We start from the raw sequence: 12,197 nt of genomic DNA, 5'->3' as shown, positions 1-12,197 counted from the left end.
AGATTCAGTGGACTGTGTTTTTGATGGAGCCTTAGAGGCTTGAGATGGGCGTGGCCTGAGAGTTCTGTTTGGTGTGCCAAAGGTGACACTCCCAGGTTAGGCGTGGTAGATCTCTCTCTCTCTCTTTGTTTCTTTTTTTGATTCAAAAGGGAAGTAATTCCACACAGCTGAATGAAGTTGGAGGTAGTTAGCAGGCAAATGATATACCCATAGGAGCCAGAGATCGGAAGCTCTTTCCCAAGGACCACACAGGGAATCTGTTCTGCCCCCAGAGTGGGCTCAAATTCTCCTTCAGTCTCCCACTGGGTTGCCAAAGTTATGGAATTGTAGCGTCTCTGGAGAGTACTCACGTGAATTCCATGAGTTCTCTCCCCCACCGTCTCTTTTTTCACAGTCTCAGTTCAGTAGCACCACAAATTTACTAGGTACTAATATCCTGTTAATTCGCCCCACCCAGAGTGAGGTTTTTCTGCTAGGCTCAGGGCTGGTGCAGACCTGAGGTCACTCTGCTTATGATGTATTTCCAAGATGGCGCCTGCTCTTTGTCTTGCTAGCCTTTGAGAGGTGAGCGGAGAGAGAGAAACCTGTGTCCATACCAGTCACCTTTTTTTTTTCTCTCTCTCTCTCTCTTCCAGTTAGCCTTTTGTACTTCCCCCCCCCCCGGGGGTCGTTCTCTCTAGTCTCCTCTCTCCGCTTGCCTGCCGGTGTCTCGGGCTATTGAGGTTCGGCTCACCTCCTGTTCCAGCGCTGGTGTGTTGAGTCTGCCGCTGGTGTCCCGAACTGTGGGCTCCCACGCTCTCCATGCAGGTCCACTGTGAATCACACATTCCGGAAGAGTTTCTTCTGCTGTTTCCTCCCCTACTCTTCCTTGAACTTGCAGTATCTCCACTTTTATTAAACTGTCTCTCCCCGGACTATCAGTGTGCTCCCTTCCTATTCCACCATCTTGCCTTGTGGCCTGATTTTTATTTCTGTGGTGTCTGTTGCTACATTTCATTTTTCACCTCTAATTTTATTAATTTTGGTCTTCTCCCTTTTTTTTGGTTATTTGGGACAATGGCTTGTCAATTTTGTTTATTGTTTTCAAAAAAACCAGCTCTTCATTTTGCTGATCTTTTTTTTTTTGGTTTTAATTTTGTTGATTTCTTTTCTAATTTTAATTATGTCTTTTCTCCTATTAGTTTTGGGTGTTTTTTGTTTTTGTTTTTGTTTTTCTAGATTTGAGATGCATTGCTACCTCATTTATTTAGTGCCTTTCCAATTTCTTGATGTAGGCACCTATTGCTATAAACTTTCCTCTTAATACTGCTTTTGCTTTATCCCATAAGTTTTGATGTGTTGTATCATCACCTTCATTTGTTCCCAGAATTTTTTAATTTCTCTTTTGACTTTGTCTATGTCACACTGTTCATTCAGGAGCATGTGCTTGTGTATGTTCTAGAGATTCCTGAGTGACTGATTTCCAGTTTTTTTTCCATTGTGGTCCAAGAGGATGCATGGTATGATTTTGATTTTTTTTATATTGATGAGACTTGCTTTATGGCTTAACATGTGGTCAATCCTAGAGAAAGCTCCATGCACTGATAAGAATGTGTATTCTGCAACTGTAGGATGAAAAGTGCTGTAGATATCTGTTAGGTCCATTTGGTCTGTAGTGTCAATTAAGTCTATTGCTTCCTTGCTGACTTTTGTCTGGTTGATGTGTTCCTTACTGAAAGTGGGGTATTGAAGTTTCCCATTGTTGTTGTATTTGAATCTGTGCCTCCCTTTAGGTCCCTTTACATTTCTTTTAAATAGCCAGGTGCACTGTTATTTGTTACATCCATAATAGTCACAGCTTCCTGTTAAATTTATCCCTTAATCATTACATAGTGCCCCTCTTTGTTTCCTCCAACAGTTTTTGTGTTAAAGTCTACTTTATCTGATCTTAGAATGGTCACACCAGCTCTTTTTAGCTTTATGTTAGCATGGAATCTTTTCCCATCCATTCACTTTTACTCTGCATTCATCTTTGTTGGTGAGATGTGTTTCTTGCAGGCAGCAAATTGAAGGGTTTTGTTTTTTAATCCATTCACCCAGTCTGTGTCTTTAACTGGAGAGTTGAGGCCATTACATTAAAGGTGATTATCTATAAGTAATGACTTTGCCCTGCCATTTTTCCATAAATATTCTTGGTTGTGTGTGTGTGTTTTACTTTGGATTTCCTTTTCTGCTTTTACTGGGAGATCTTCTTCCTTTACCTTCTTTTTTAGTGATGACCATGTTTCTGTGTTTCTGTGTGCAGATCATGTTAAACATCTTTTGCAAGGCTGGATGGGTCCTGACAAATTCTTTCAAGTTCTGTTTGTTATAGAAAGTCTTTATTTCACCTTCATTCATAAATGAGAGCTTTGCAGGGTACAGTATTCTGGGTTGACAGTTCTTTTTTTCTTAAGCCTTAGACTGTATCTCTCCATTCTCTCCTAGCCTATAGTTTCTGGTGAGAAGTCAACTGTGAGTGCTTCCTGTACTTGGATGTCTGTTTCTCCAAATTAGGGAAGATTTCTCATATTATTTCACTGAAAAGGCCTTCTAATCCTTTTTTTTCTTTCCACATCTCCAGGAACTCCTATAACCTGTATACTGGGTCACTTGATAGTATCCTGTAGATCCCAACAGTGTTTTTTAGTTATCTAATTTCTTCTTGTTGTTTCTTATCTGGCTGTCTAATTTCGTGCAATTTGTCTTCTAAGTTGGATATTCTTTCTTCTGCTTTACAGATTCTATTGTTAAGGCTTTCCACTGCATTTTTAATTTGTTCTATTGAATTCTTAATTTCAAAAATTTCATTTTGGTTTCTCTTCAAGATCTCAGTTTCATGGGAGTTGTTTTCTTTCATGTATGGATTTCTTTAGTTCATGCATTTGCTTCTGATTACTTTGAAGTAATCCTACTTTCAAGTTTTTGAATTCCATTTCTGTCATTTCTTCAATCTCTTCATCTTCACAATCTAGTATTAAAGTGTTGTATTCTTCTGGGGGCATCATGTTGTGTTTCTTATTCTTGTCTCTTGAATTGGTGCATTTATTATTTGGCATTTGTGCAGATACTTGTTGGTTTCTTCTTCTTTAATTTTCTTTTTTTGCTGTGGCAGGTTTTATCTTTGGACTATATCTGCATAATTAGAGAGTGTTTGCTTTCAGTGATTACCTAGAGGCATGTGGTGGATGTGGCCAGGGAGCTCTGTACACTGTTCCAGGTGGAAGGGAGTGTTAAGCTGGCACCCAGGTTGGGTGTGCTAAATTCTCTCTCTCTCTGTTTTTTTAATCAGAGGGAAGGTTTCTTCTGCTCTGTCCATATAGACTCAGCTCACTTCCTCTGAAGCACATCAGTGCCTGGGCATTAGTCCCAGTGGGTATAATATTCATCCAGTTCTACAAGGCCCACATAAAGGACCTATGCAATCCTCAGTGTAGCAGATTCCCCAGCAATGTCCCTCACCAGGGAACCAGGGACCCCTGAGTATGTGGAGCCCCCCACAGTGATTACCCAATGTCTCAGCCACACCCTGAGCCTTCCCATACAATCTCAGTGTTTTCCCAGTCCTGTAACCTCAGTGTTTTTACAGTCCCAGCACACAAGGCTCCCACAGTAATGAGCACCCTACCCCCTGTCACTTTTCCCTGCCAGACTCAGGAGTTTCTGCTTGGCTGGTTCCTGTGCATGGACATGAACTGGTGCAGCTTTTATGTACGTCCAAAATGGCTCCCACTCTCTATCAGCTTGTTTCAGGATGCCACGGCAGGGTGATCGGGGAAGGAGAAACATGAGCTATTTTTTTCCTCCTCTGTTTGGCAGGTACACTATCACCTACAGGGCTCCAAGCCCTATTCCCTCCAGGCTTTTCCAGCCGTTTCATCACCCATGGCTTAGGCTGTTTCAGTCTAATCTCACCTTATTCTGCAAAGCTGGTGCAGGGGCTCGCAGCTTCTGGGATCATGAATTGTACATGTCGACACCTTCCTTATAGGTTTACTGTGTCCCTTTAATTTGTGTGGAATTCCCTCTGTCATTTTCTCCCTACCTCTTCTCTGAGACTGCACTCTCTCCCTTTTTTAAACTATCTTATCCTAGACTAGATAATTGAGCTCCTTCCCTACTCTGTCATCTTAATCCAATCTGTGAATGTGATTGATCTTTGAAGCTTTTACTCAGCCATGGCATTGTTTGTATATACAAAGGCTATTGATTTATGTGAGCCTATTTTATATCCAGCAAGTTTGCCAAACTCTTTTTTTTATGTTCCTTTTTTAAAATAATCTTTATTTGAAAGAGTTACACAGATAGAGAAGGAGAGGCAGAGCAAGAGAGAGGTCTTTCTTCTTGTGGTTCACTCCCAGATAACTTCAACAGCTGGAGCTGTGCCAATCCAAAGCCAGAAGCCAGAGCTTCCTCTGGGTTTTCCCACTTGGGTGCAGAAGACCAAGGACTTGGGCCATCTTCTGCTTACCCAGGACATAGCAGTGAGCTGGATTGGAAGTGGAGCAGCCAGAACTAGAACTGGCACCCATATGGGATGCTGGTGATTCAGGCCAGTGTTTTAATGCGCTGCACCACAGCACTGGACCCTAGATGCCTGTTTTGATTGTGGACTTAGCATGCCATTAATAAATAATGTGTTTGGATATATTCATTGTTATAGTTGCCCTGTTAAAAATTACTTGTAATCATGGCAAGGTAAGAATTCATTGCAAAACTAATTTATTTTAGTAAGAATCAGTGTGTGACTCCACAATCATACACTACTTATGTTTTATATAAATAAAATAAATAAAGAAATAATGATTTTGAGCAATTTTACACATCTCTGCACTTACTCCACAATGAATTGTTATCTTTAGGCTGTTGGGTACAGACAAATGGGTGGTTTGCAAGTCTTAGAATGGCCCTGAAAGCATGTATTGATAGGACATAAATCAATCATATTTCAAAGGGAATAATTTTGTGTAGAGGCCTCCAGCACTAGCATTGCTCATGAAATTAGATATGCAGTTGGAAATATAGATTACCAGGAGTTGGTATTTTCTCAAAATCACCTGAGTGACTCTCAGCTATTAGCTTTGAATTGATTTATGTTGTATCCTTTCTTTTGAAATAAGCAAGCAACTCCTACTGAACCAGCTTCAGGCTATTGAATAACAAAAAAATGGCAAGTCTTGCAAACTGATGGACTTAAATTAGGCCTTTGGGTTTTTAAAAAAGATTTATTTGAAAGACTGAGAGTTACAGAGAGAGGAGTTAGAGTGAGAGAGAATGTGAGCAAGAGACAGAGAGAGTCTGAGAGCAAGAAGTCTTCCGTTCTGCTGGTTCATTCCCCAAATGACCACAACTCCAAGAGCCAAGCTGATCTGAAGCCAGGATCCAGGAACCTCTTCTGGGTCTCCTACATGGGTGCAGGGGCCCAAGGACATGAGCCATCTTCTACTGCTTTCCCAGGCCATAGCAGAGAGCTGGATGAAAGAAGAGCAGCTGGGCTTGAACCACTGCTATATGGGAAGCTGGCACAGCAGGCTGAATCTTAACCCACTATGCCACAACGCTAGTCCCGCCTTTGGGTTTAGAAAGACTTAATTCCACAACTGGTTTGTGTCAACCCTTAGATGTGTGATATGAAGAAAATTAATTATCCTCTCTGAGCCTGCTTTTTTTAACCTTAAATCAAGGAGTGGCATATCTTAAAATTGTGATTAATGACAGCCAAGAAAAATAAGGACTCTAACAGAGGGCATCTAGTAGAGTCCTCATCACTCTAGAAAGGTTAATATAGTTTAGTTATTATCTTGTCTGCTTTTGGTGGTTTGAGTGAAATAGGAACAGTAATAATCAGCAAAATTGTTTCGTTTATTTCTTGAGAAGCACACTCACACAGACAGAGAGAGCTCCCATCTACTGAGCCATATCTCAAGTGCATGCAATGGCTGAGGCAGTGCCATGCTTAAGCTTGGAGCCAGGAGCTCAATTCTTGAACCAAAGTGGAAGGCAAGGGCCAAATTATTTGAGGCATTACCACTGCCTTCTAGGATCTGCATTGGCAGGAAACTGGAATCTGGGGCAAAGCTGGGACTTGAGCCCAAATACTCAGATATGGGACATGGCAACCCAACCAATATTTTAACCTCTAGGCCAAATGTCTATCTCTAATTCATAAATCCATAACTATCATGTATCTTTTATTTCTGCTCTTTTTTCTCTTCCTCCTCTGCCCACCTTCTATGGAGATGAGCACACTATTTCTACATTTGTGAAATTATCTTCTTTTCCTTTTAGCTGATGTAACATACTAATTTCAAAATGCAATCACTTAATAATATATTATTGTAAAAGGATTATTTATTTATTTGGAAGGCAGAGTTACAGAGAGAGGAAGAGACAGAGAGACATTTTCCCCTCTGTTTCATACCCCAAATGGCAACAATAGCTGGGGCTGAGGTAATCTGAAACCAGGAACCTTGAACTCCATCTGGATATCCAACATAGGTAGCAGGGTCCCAAGTTTTTGGCTCATTTGCAGCACTCCCTGGCATATTAGCAAGAAGCTGAATCAGAAGTGGAGCAGCTGGGACTTGAACAGGTGCTCATGTGGGATGCCAGCCCTGCAGATGGTAGCTTTATCTGCTATGCCATAATGTTGGCTCCAGGAATAGATTGTTCTGAACTCTCATGCCTTAGTGGATTTAGTGAGCTTCCTGGACTCAGTCGATCAGTTACTGTCTGTGAACCTTCAAGGGGTTATGATTATTTCAGTTGAGACTACTGGAGTTTGGGCTCACTCAGAAGACTGGTAGTTGACAGTCTATCAATGGAAAACTCACTAAGATTATAAATCAGTGTTAACATAAACTCTCATGTGTATCACTGTATGGTGGCTAGTTTTATTATTATTTTTTATTTTCTTCCATTCTTTTTGCAGAATTTGGAATCATGTTTCTAAAAATTTTATTTAAGTTATACAAGTTTCATGTATTTCATATATACAGATTTAGAACACAGTGATACTTCCTACCCTATCCTCCCTCCCACCCATGCTCCAACTGTTCTTCCTCTTCCCTATCTCATTCTCACTCTTAATTTTTATAAAGATCTACTTTCAGTTTAGTTAATGATCATCAAGTTAACCCTACACTAAATAAAGGAGTTCAACAAATAGTATGAAGAAAAAACCCACTGCTGCTCAACAGATGAGACAAAGGCTGTAAACAATCATCAGATACCTCAAAATGTCCATTTCACTACAACACATTACAATTCAGGTACTCTATTAGTTACCTTGGATCAGGGAAAACATATGGTATCTGTCTTTTTGAGACTGGCTTATTTCAGTAAGTATAATGGTTTCCACTCACATTCATTTTGTTGCAAAAGAGAGGATTTCATTTTTTTTACAGCTGAGTAGTACTCCATAGTGTATATGCCATAATTCCTTTATCCAGCCAACAGTTGATGGACATCTGAGTTGATTCCATATCTTAGCTACTGTGAATTGTGCTGCAGTGGACATGGGTATACAGATAACACCTTCATATGTTGATTTCTTTTGGTTTGGCTAAATCTCCAGGAGTGGGATGGCTGGGTCAGGTGGTAGGTGTATATTCAGACTTCAGAGGTATCTCCAGACTGTCTTCCACAGTAGCTACACCAGTTTACATTCCCAGCAACAGTGAAATAGGATACCTTTTTCCACACATCCTCACCAGCATCTGTTACTTGTTGAATTCTGTGTGAGTGCCATTCTGACTGGAGTGAGTTGAAACCTTATTGTGGTTTTGATTTACATCTCCCTGATGGCTTGTGATCCTGAGTATTTTTTTCAAATGTCTGTTGGCCATTTTATTATTATTATTATTATTATTATTATTATTTAAAAGGCAGAGTGACAGAGAAAGAAGGAGCAACAGAGAAAGAGGGAGTGACAGAGAAAGAGATGTAGAGGGAAAAAGAGATCTAGGAATAAATTTATCTAGGAATAAACATAGGATGTCAAAGACTTGTTCAATGAGAATTATAAAACACTAAAGAAAAAAAAAAGAAGACACATAAAATGAAAAAAAAAAACTTCTATGCTCATGGATTGGAAGAATCAGTATCACCAAAACGTCCATACTTCCAAGAGCAATTTACAGATTCAGTTCAATACCAATTAAAATACCAAAATCATTGTTCTCAGATCTAGAAAAAGTGATGCTGAAATTCATTTGGAAACACAGGTGACCTTGATTAGCTAACACAATCGTATACCACAGACACAAAGCCTGAGGCATTACCATACCAGATTTCAAGGCATATTAACAGCAGAAGTCACTGTACACTTACTTCCCATGCAGGACCTTGGTCCTAAATAAGTCATACTATTAAATTCAACTGTAAAACTTGTTCTCAGTTTTTTATATATATTGTGTTCTTGTGTGCAAATAGTTGAAATATTTACTTAGTATAGAGTTGGTCTTCTGTATATAAAGTTAATTAAAAATGAATCTTAATGGAGAATGGGTCTGGGAATGAGAAGGAGTAGTAAGTGGGGAGGGAAGTGGGGTGGGAGGGTGGATATGGCAGGAAGAATCACTGTATTCCTAAAGACGTACTCATGAAATTTATACACATTAAGTAAATGGTTTCTTAAAAATGAAACCTTCTGAAAAGTATAAAAAACATAGATGTCTGCAAACATTACTGGATAAAAAAGAGATACTTTTACATAAGAATTGTTTAATTTGCTATGAAAAAGGAATGAAATTTTGACATTTGCAACAAAATGGATGGAATGGACTTCATCAGCTAAGTGAATTAACCCAGACTCACAAAGACAAATATCAAATGCTTTTTATTATTTGTGAAAGTTGATATACAGAGAGTAAATACATGTGCAAATGGGGGCTGGAATTTTGGTGCACCAGGTTAAACCATTGCCTATGACACCAGCATCCCATATCACAGCCCCAGTTCAAGTTCCAGCTGCTCCACTTATGATCCAGCTCCCTGTTAATGTGCATGAGAGAGCAGCCCAAATACTTGGTCCCCTTGCCACCCATCTAGGAGACCTGGATGGAATTCCAGGCTCCTGGCTGTAGCCTGGCCCAGCCCTTGCTGTTGTGGCCATTTGGGGAGTGAACCAGTAAATGGAAGATGTTTGTCTCTATGTCTTTCTTTCTCTGCTCTGTCAGTCTGCCTTTCAAATAAATAATTTTAAAAAAATTGAAAGTGGCCAGCCTTGTGACAGCAAGTAAAGCCACTGCCTGCAATGTCCATCCCATATGGTTGCCAGTTTCAGTCCTGGCTGTTCCACTTCTTTTTTTCTAAAGATTTATTTATTTATTTGAAAGTATGAGTTGCATAGAGAGATAAGGAGAGGGAGAGAGAAAAAGAGAGAGAGAGAAGTTTTCCATCTGCTGGCTCACTCCCTGATTGGCCATAATGGCTGTAGCTTGGCTCATGCAAAGCCAGGAACCAGGAGCTTCTTACAGCTCTTCAACAGTATTTTTGTTTTCTGATTTCTTCTTCTTGCTTTTGGTCTGACTATAAAATTTTCAGGGATTTGTCTTCTAGCTTAGATATTCTTTCTTCTGCCTCACCTACTCTGTTGTTAAGACTTTTCACTAAAATTTTTATGTGAGCTATTGAATTCTTCATTTCTTGTATTTCATTTTGATTTCTCTTTAAAACCTCAATTTCAAATGAAAAATTTTCAATCGTATGTATTTTTCTTTAGTTAATGAATTTGCTTCTGATTGCTTCTATGTAATCCAATGATTAATTTTTTGAATTTTGTTTCTGGCATTTCCTTAATCTCTTCATCATCATTTTCTTTTATTATTTTTTTATTTTTATTTTTATTTTTTTGACAGGCAGAGTGGACAGTGAGAGAGAGAGACAGAGAGAAAGGTCTTCCTTTGCCGCTGGTTCACCCTCCAATGGCCGCCGCGACCAGCGCGCTGCGGCTGGCGCACCACACTGATCCGATGGCAGGAGCCAGGTGCTTCTCCTGGTCTCCCATGGGGTGCAGGGCCCAAGCACTTGGGCCATCCTCCACTGCACTCCCTGGCCACAGCAGAGAGCTGGCCTGGAAGAGGGGCAATGGGGACCGAATCTGGCACCCCGACTGGGACTAGAACCTGGTTTGCTGGCGCCACAAGGCAGAGGATTAGCCTAGTGAGCTGTGACGCTGGCCTTCATCATCATTTTCTAATATTGACATATTGTGATGTTCCTTTGGGGGTCTCATAGTGTCATCCTTATTTTTGATTTTTTGATTTTTGCCTTTGTTCATGGTATTTGTAGACTTCTTTTCTCTCTGGTTATATTTGTGGTTTGTAGGCTTCAGCCCCACTTGCCACTCAATTGTACTGGCTTGTAAAAGGCTCCCTTATGCAGCTTTCCCCCTTTGCTCTCATTACCAGACAACCAGAGGTGTGCAACTGACACTAAAGCTTGTGCATCTGCTCCTTGCCTGTGTCCAACACTGGGTGTAGGCTCTCCCCCTGCTGGCCACAGGTCTCCACTGTAGCAGTGATGGCAGAGGGAATAGAGATGCACATTCCCCCCCCCCCCCGTTTTTTTTCCTACCCATGTGAGATCTGCATGGAATTCGAGTAGCAGTTCATTAAACTTTCCCTCCCAATGTTCTACCATTCTGAGGTCCCTTATGAGACTTCTCTGGGTCCCTGGGGGCTTGTGATGTGTGTAACATATGCCTGGTGAACTACAACTGAGAGATGAACTTGGTCTTTATTCTTTGTCTCCTGCAGCATCTGGGCTGAGGTACATCTTGTGATTCAAGAGCCAAGGGAGCACACCGAAGAAAGAAAGCCTGTTTTGGGACAAGAATTAGACCAAGAAATAACAGGTAACACTATATAAAATGTCACCAAAAGAGGGTGAGAATAATATAACCTGAATCAGAAAGTTAAAGAAACTCTGACTTTTGTTTGATCTACTCCAGCTCCTCAAGGGGCAACCTGAGCTGAGCAGTAAGGATTGGGAGAGGAACTTACTTCACAGTGACTTGTGTACCTGGCCAGGGAGCTTCCCTGTTGGACCCAGATTAGGTTTATAGGGAGTGGATGCCCCACTTCCTGTAGAATAAGAATATGACCATGAGGCTCTGGTCTAATAGAAGTAGTAGGACCTGAACACACTTCAACAAGTTGGAGAAGAAGCTTTGCCTGCAGGGCCAATTCAAGGTAATGAATTTGTTTGTGGGTGCAATAGGAAGAGACAGAGTGGAGTTCATAACAGCCTAGAGATACTGGAGGAAATGATCTATTGCTCTGGGACAAGCTGATGAGCTGGCTAAGAGAAAAACCTTAGGAAAAAACAATGAGAGAGTACCATTTGCCTCTGTAGACACTGACCATTTAGCCCACTTTCTACAGTCATCCTTTACAGATGATCCTCTTCCTGACTTGAGCCAGCAATGACTTCTGTAAGGGTGATAACGCGTCAGCAGAGCAGTAATACACCAGAAATGAAAATGTGTTTATTCAAGAAAAGGTCACAAATAATGACTGAGCTTCTACTTCTCAAATTTTAGTTTCTGACCCAACCAAAGAAGTGCCTATTCTAAACTGTTACTGCTATAATTATGTGCATAAAACATTTATTAATTAATTTGAAAGTCAGAGTTACAAAACAAGAGGGAGAGACAGAGAGATTTTTTTAACTGCTGGCTCATTCCCCAGATGACTGCAACAGGCAAGGCTGGGCGAGGCAAAAGCCAGAAGCCAGGAGCTTCATCCAGGCCTTTCAAATGAGTTACAGGCATCCACGTACTTGGGTCATCCTTTCCTGCTTTCCTGGGCCATTAAAAATGTGTTGGATTGACAGTAGGGTAGCCAGTATATGAAACAATGTTCATATGGATGCAAACATCATGGGTGGCAGTCTGGACCTGCTATACCAAAAGAGTAGCCACAGCATTAAGTGAATATAGCACTGTAATCCATAGATGCTAATAGATTTCACAGGTAGCATTACACCCTCTGAACATCCAACAGGATGCAGGTGGAAACAGACAGGAGACCTCATGTATAGAATTCTGTGTAAGTACATACACATGCTACAACCTGGATAACCCTTGAAAATGTTACACAAAGTGAAAGAAGCCAGGTGCAAAGTGTCAAATGTATTATTCTATGCACCAGAAATATTCCAAATGGGATCTCCAG

General features: G+C 40.7%; 1 protein-coding gene across 4 annotated transcripts in view; it reads left to right on the top strand.

Moving 5' to 3' along the window:
- LOC103347328 (uncharacterized) overlaps positions 1–12,197 on the top strand; it is a 62,606-nt gene that overhangs the window by 18,413 nt on the left and 31,996 nt on the right. For all 4 annotated transcript variants that reach the window (XM_070064685.1, XM_070064682.1, XM_070064683.1 and 1 more), the window contains one exon: positions 10,779–10,876. The gene's annotated coding sequence lies outside the window, so the exon portion shown is untranslated. The remainder of the gene's footprint in view (positions 1–10,778; positions 10,877–12,197) is intronic.

The sequence above is a fragment of the Oryctolagus cuniculus genome, chromosome 19, assembly GCF_964237555.1.
Source record: "Oryctolagus cuniculus chromosome 19, mOryCun1.1, whole genome shotgun sequence".
NCBI classification, from domain to species: Eukaryota; Metazoa; Chordata; class Mammalia; order Lagomorpha; family Leporidae; genus Oryctolagus; species Oryctolagus cuniculus.
Note: the sequence above shows the minus strand (reverse complement) of the source record. Positions and strands in the feature narration are given on the sequence as shown.